Source organism: Pteropus vampyrus, unplaced genomic scaffold (genome assembly GCF_000151845.1).
Source record: "Pteropus vampyrus isolate Shadow unplaced genomic scaffold, Pvam_2.0 Scaffold30, whole genome shotgun sequence".
Classification (NCBI taxonomy): domain Eukaryota; kingdom Metazoa; phylum Chordata; class Mammalia; order Chiroptera; family Pteropodidae; genus Pteropus; species Pteropus vampyrus.
Genome location: NW_011888811.1, coordinates 9,099,532 through 9,106,260, shown reverse-complemented (window position 1 = coordinate 9,106,260; position 6,729 = coordinate 9,099,532). Strand labels below are relative to the sequence as shown.

Here is a 6,729-nt window from a genome sequence, read left to right as displayed (position 1 = left end):
GCTCATGTCTAAAGCCACAACACACCCTTTCCCACTTCCTCTGTTGCCCTTGCAAAATGAGGGTGAAGATTCATTCCAGGAAAATAAATGGATAGGGCATGACCTCGGATATTTAATAGGTTCTGGGAAGCTGCCTCCTTCACCCTAACAAGCACCACTTTTTCTTCTGTAGTCTCAGGACTATATATTTCTGTCATTAAAGATTCAGCACTTCTGTGATTCTAAAAAAGCATTTTGTTTTTCTCCAAATATGGAGAGATTATGCTTTAACTGGATTACTACCTTCATAGGAATTACCTCATTTCTTTGATTCTGAGATGCGTTTTCTCCCACATTTTAACACTTCTGAAATGTTCAGTTTTTATGCTATCTATGTGCTTAATGTGATGTTTCAGTTTTATTTCTTGGAAAGTTGTTATTAAATTGGTGATTCATTTTAAAGGGATGACATCATAGAATCAGGAGAATACCATAGCTTCTTCGGCTAATTTCTACTTTTGGCTCTGAATGAGATAGAGTAACCAGAAGATCATGGTGACATACAAGGAGAGGTGGGGCAGGTTCTAGAAATGGGAGAGAGAGACTACGCTGGGAAAAATTTTGCTGTCTTTATTTTTGTCTAACTTCTATTCAGCTGCTTTTAACTGGGTATTTTCTCCAGCAACTGGAGTGGGGAAATTTGGATCTGTTTCATCATTACTATCAAGCGCCATTTGTTTATTGTCTACAATATGAAATTACAGCGATGTAAAGAACAGCCTTTGAACCTCACGATATGCCAATTATGGGATATTGAGAGGTTTTTGAGACTTCATTGATATAGCAGGGTGGGGAAAGCCTTTCATTAAATATTATTTTTTTGGTAACAGCTTTATTATGATGTAATTCACATACTATACAATCACTTATTTGAAGTATATGATTCAATGGATTTTAGTATATTCAAAGAGTTGGGCAAACACTGCTGCAATCAATTTTGGAACATTTCATCCTCCCCCAAAGAATTCCCATATTCTTTATCAGTTACCTCTTATCCCGCCCATCTCTCCCAACTCTAGAGATGACTATTCCTCTTAAATTTAAAGACCAAAAATACAGGATGGTGCAGGGGCTACACTAGGGCAATGAACTAGGAGTTAGAAGTTTCCAGAAGATTTCAAGTTTTGGCATTGTTTCTTAGAGATGATTTATTTATTTTTTTGAGCCACATTTTATTTATCTGTAAAATTGATATAATGACACCCACATCACAGGTAATTATTTTTAATGTGGTCATTGTGAGGGTTAACTAATATAACATATATAAAAGCACCAGCATAGGGCATGTCACATAGTAGGTTCAGAATGTTATTTTCTTCATTCTTTGATCTATCTTCAGGATGGAGCCTTGAGTTGGATTGCTGAACGGTAGCTGGTCTCTTTCTTCTCTATACATGAAAACTGAGTCATTTGTAGGTGCCAACTCAGTGTTCTCTCTCAGAAACCACCTTTTGGGAATGGTTAAAGCCCAATACTGTTGCCGGTGACACCACAACTCAGTAGTTGAACTGATGATATGAAATAGAGGGTCTGATTTCCATTTTCTTGGAAAAGAATATAAAAACCACATCATCCACTTTATTCAAATAATGGGAAGTCAGCCTAAACTCTCAAAATTTCTACCAGCTTAGTGGTTTTCAGAAGGATACAGAGTCCAAAGAACCAAAGTGGTAGCAAGGGTGATAGATGTGGAACAAAAACCATGATCCTCTCATTGCCCCCACATGAACTGCCGTGCAGTGTAAGGAAAAAGAGATGAGGGTAACTGGACTCCAAAAATCGCTCCCATTGGCTTTTGGCTCTAGAATATCCCTCTGATTCTTCTGAGCAGTGCCAGGATTCTTCTTTGAAAATCTCAGAGAGGTCTGGCTAGGCTTTGTTGCCCGTCCTTGAGGAGTATGGAGGTGAGGGGTGTTTCTGTCCTAATGTGACAGGAATTGAAGTGGAGGGTAGTTTCTGAGGTCTCGGGCCCTGAAGTCTTCCGTGGAGAACATTCATGATGATCTCTTATGATTCTAAACTCTCTGCGCCTGCTTCTGCCAGAATCAGGATGCCCTGTGTCTCTACTGACTGCTGCCAATACCAACTCCAGGTTATTCAACTGAAAACGATTTAGTCAAAAATAAATTGGTCAACATAACTATTTAGTAAAAGGACAAACAAAAACAAAGTGGATGTTCTTCAGGCACTAATTCCAAAGTCTTGATAATTTTGGTCTATGAGTAGGACTGCTTTGTACCCTTTATTTATCCTTAAGAATTTTTGCCATTTAAAGTTTATTTTCTTATTTTTTTCTCTATATATTTACTATATTTCAAATTCACTTCCAGCCATTTATTTCTATTCTTTGGTGTTTGTTGAAGTGGAAAGTCAAAACAATAGGATTTAGTTGAAACACCCCAAATAACCATCAATTCATGGTGAGATGAAATAAACCCACAGGTTTAAATAGTATGTATGGTATAATCCTAAATTTATAGAGTAACAATAATGTATAGAAAAATATTTGGGCAAAGTATGAATAGTGTTTGCTTTGGTAGGTGGACTTATTTTGCTTATTTGTGTGTTTTATCAATCGATGCAGCAAAATTTTATTAAGTTAAATGTCAGTTCTCCATGTTGGGAATACAGCAATAAGGAAAGAAGATAAGAAAAATTTGCTCTCATGAGGGTACACACCAGTGGGGAGAGGCAATAGATAGAAGACTTACGGAAAATATAGGTTAGACAGTGAAAAGTACTACAGAGAAAAATAAAGCCAGGGAAGTGTTGAGCAGGGGTTCCAGTTTTGAATAAGATCATCAGGGAGGTCTCACTGTCAAGGTAACTTGAGTAAAGACCTAAAGGAAATGAAGGAGTGATCCAGGTGGATATCTGGGGAAAATGCGTGCTAGCAGAAGGAATAGCAAGTACAAAAGGCCTGCCAGGAGAGTGTGCGTGTGCATGCGTTTGTGTGTGTGAGCGTGCGTGCGTGCGTGTGTGTTTGTCGGGGATGGTTAGGCAAGAAGGCCAGAGTGACTGGTGCAGAGTCAGCCCTGGGGAAGAGCAGGAGAGGGTGAGTCAAAGAGGCAATGGGAGAGTCAGCTCGTGCGGAGCCTTGCAAGCCTTTGTGAAGACTTAGGCTTTTACTCCGAGTGAGATGGAAAGGCACCGCGGGGCTTCTGAGCAGAGCTGTGACCTAGTCTGACTTATGTTTTAGGCACATCAATGTGATTGCTCTTTAGAGAATCATCCATAGCAGGGACAATGGTGGAAGCAGGAAACCATCGCTAAGGGATGATGGTGGCTTGGACCAAGGTGATTGAAGCGGAAGTGGTGAAAAGTGGTTGAATTATTGATATATTTTGAAATTAGTCTATAGGATTTGGTTGTATGTACACAGGATATGGGGTAAGGGACAGAGAAAAGTCATGAATGAATCCAAATTTTGTGGTCTGGGGGAATAGAAGGATGGAACTGCATTAGTTGAGAGGGGTGGTTTGCAGGAAGGTAGAGTTTGGGAGGCAACGTCAGGAGCTCAGTTTTGGACACCTTAAGTTTGATGTACTTATTAGTCATCCAAGATAGTTCTCTAATGAGAATGCGTTGTTTTTGAAATTTAGTAAAAACAATTAATGACGTTTTAAAAGACATTCTATTGTGGGACTAGGTTGTTTCAATGAATCCTTCATCATTGGCCCGAATCACTCAGCTAAGTTTCTGTGGCCAAATTGTTTTTAGTCAAACTATCTGGACCTGGTGTATGCAAGGGGGCAACTCTGAGTAACTACAAAGCACACTTGCTCCTAGGACCACCTTTGTGAGAAGAAACTTGGAAGCAGACTTAGCATTGCTTTGCTGTCTTGGCTGTCACGGCCACTGACTCACTTGACTTCCTAGATACTGTTATAACCACCTAATCTTTTAATCCCGTAAACCCTGCCTGAATTCCTGGAACTTTGACCCTCCCATCATCTTTGATTTCGAATACTTATCTGAAGTTTCAAGGCTCCAGAGCCTTGGACCCTTAGTTCTTCCTGTCCCATGATGGTTCCTGCCTAATCACACCTGTTCTGTGACCACCGTGCTCTCGTATATCAATTCGCACTATATTTCTTGAACATTTATTTTGCACAAAGCACTGTACTAAGCATTTTTGGGACAGTGAAGAAGTTGTGAGGTGGCACTGGCAATCTAGAAGCCTCCAATGTTGTCCACAATGTAATATATATATATATACGCATTACATATATGTAAGTGTGTGTAATGAGGTGATTTATTGATGTCGAAAGGAATGTAGGGCTCTGACTTTTGTAGCAATGACCTTGGTCCTACCAGCTACGGCATTTTACAGAGGCTTTTTTGTATTTTTCAATATTTAGCCTTTGTTTTTTCCTGATTACGAAGTAACATAGTCATTGAAGAAAACATGGGAAAAACAGAAAAACATGAAAAAAAACCCGCTCGTAATCTTATCTAGAGATAGAATATTACTGTTAATATTTGAGTTTATTTCTTCTCATTCTTTAACAATTTTTTTTTAAATGCCTACAGCACCTAGTCTTTCTAGGTGGTCTCCCATCCAAGTACTAACCTGGCCCGACCCTGCTTAGCTTCTGAGATCAGATGAGATCGGGCACGTTCAGGGTGGCATGGCCATAGACTAACAAATGTTTTATTGTTGGCATTTTTCCACATCATTAATATTTTTGGGGGTAGTTTTTTTTTTTTTTTATGGCTGAATGGAACTGGTGTCTCACCATTTATTTACTGGCCCCTATTATCGAGTTTTTTCATGTTCCTCCTTGCTTGGGCTGCCTAGGCTTGGTATTGAGGCAGTCCTAGAGTATCTAGGGGAGAGTAGAGTCTCACAAAAATGGGAGTGTGCCCATTTGAAATGCACTTGGGTGAGAGGGTGCAGCCACTTGGGGCATGAATAACAGCACTTAATTAACGCCCTTCCCAAGCTTGCACACTCGAGAGCATAGTACACAGCACATCCGAAAAGTCAAAGGGGCCTTTGTTCTATATTTGAAAAGCTGCTTATCCATTTGGTAGACCAGGGAACTTTGAGATGGTATGATTTTATACTACATATCTTCTTAACGATAAACAGCAGGAATTATATTTGTCAGGGTAGCCATTAAAATAGAAATGACACAAGACCCTTCTCTTAAAAAGTAGAGAATGATCAAAGCAAGATGGAAGAAAGTGGCGGAACGGCTCCTCTAATGATATGGAGTGTCCCTACTTCAGCGAGGTTCTTCTGGGAGACTGGGTTTAAGAGCAGAGAAACAAAATAGGAAAAAAAATGAGAAAGACAATATAATATTGTTTTTGAATACAAAAACCGATAATGCTTTCCGAGGCTGGTATGTGAAACTTACTCTTCTCTTTTGGCTCTTCCAGCCACAGATGAATATTTCCTTGCCAATTAAAACATTCTTGAGGTGTTTTCCTTTTGTTCACGTGATATTGGTTGTGATCTGTGCTTGCCATTATTTATAAATTACTTTCTGGCATTGTAGTAAATTCTAGGAAAACCAATAAAACCACAAGTGTGCAGTTAAATCTTTCTGTTTTTTTTTTTTTTTTCTATTTATTTTTGTGTGTCTGGGTTTTAATTTTCTTCCCTGTGGGAAAGACAAGAAAGTAAAAAAGAAACGTTTTCAGGAGTGGATGGATGGTTTATCGAGTACGTTTCTAATCTCTATTATTCCTTAGGCTTTTCACTGATGTGAATGTGTTCTCTCATTGGCTTAAGGCTATTCGATCACCTTTCTTGATAGGAACAGTGAAGAAATTAATCATGAAGATCTAGGTTAATAGAAAGTAATTGATGGAATGTCTTTTTCATTTGACAAGAAATGCCGAAGCTGATAATCAATGCTTCTTTAAATATACCAAAACCCGGAAGCCAAGTAGAGAACTGGTGACACCATTAAAATGGACATATATTAAAGGATATATTGGGATGACATGAAGTTGACAGATCTTTTTAAAGTGTGCTTTCAAACTTTTCCGAGAAAGACTGTCTTGGGAATTTTGGAGGAAGTGCTTGTGAATGCCGTAGAGCAGCATCTCCCTAAGCGAGTCCTACAGAAGGTTTGAGAGTGGGGTGGACGTCTGTTATTTTGTGCCTGCCTCGAACTGATTTCTTTCTGCTGGTAGCAACACCCTGATTGGCCATCCTTCTCCCCACTATCGGTCCATGTGGTTTGGTTGTGACTGAGTCCGAGGGTGGGCACATGGCCCAAGACTGTCCAATTAGCACATTCCATCTTACCTGTCTCAGGAATCGGTGCAGAAATGACCACGTGACCAAAGACAGTGCAGTGAGATTCATCCTGGGCCCTTTTCAGAACTCTGGCAAAGAGAAGCCCCTTTTTAATCAGGTTGCTGAAAAGAGGATACAAGCTCAGTGCTAATTGGTCATCTTTCTACCTTATGGAAAGAGCCTGCTAGAATGAAGCCAACACAAAGAAATGTAGAGCCCAGACGTGGAGGTAGAGCGAGTCACCGTGACATTGGCCAAGACCCTGAGCCCTACCAGGCTGAAAGCCAGCCTATTCCTGGACTTAAATAAATTAATTTTTCTGTTTTTGCCAGTTGGTGTTGGACTGCTCTCATTTGTCACCAGAAGAGTTTTGACTAATTGAAAAAGTGTTATGTGAAGACCGACCTGTCATCACACATATGTAGGAAAACCTG

At 39.7% G+C, this 6,729-nt stretch overlaps 1 non-coding gene across 1 annotated transcript; it reads right to left on the bottom strand.

Annotated features, from left to right (window-relative positions):
- Nucleotides 1-4,563: 4,563 nt before the first annotated feature.
- On the bottom strand, nt 4,564-4,682 carry LOC111737758. The gene has a single exon (XR_002779549.1). It is a non-coding gene; the product is annotated as a 5S ribosomal RNA (ribosomal RNA).
- Nucleotides 4,683-6,729: the final 2,047 nt, after the last annotated feature.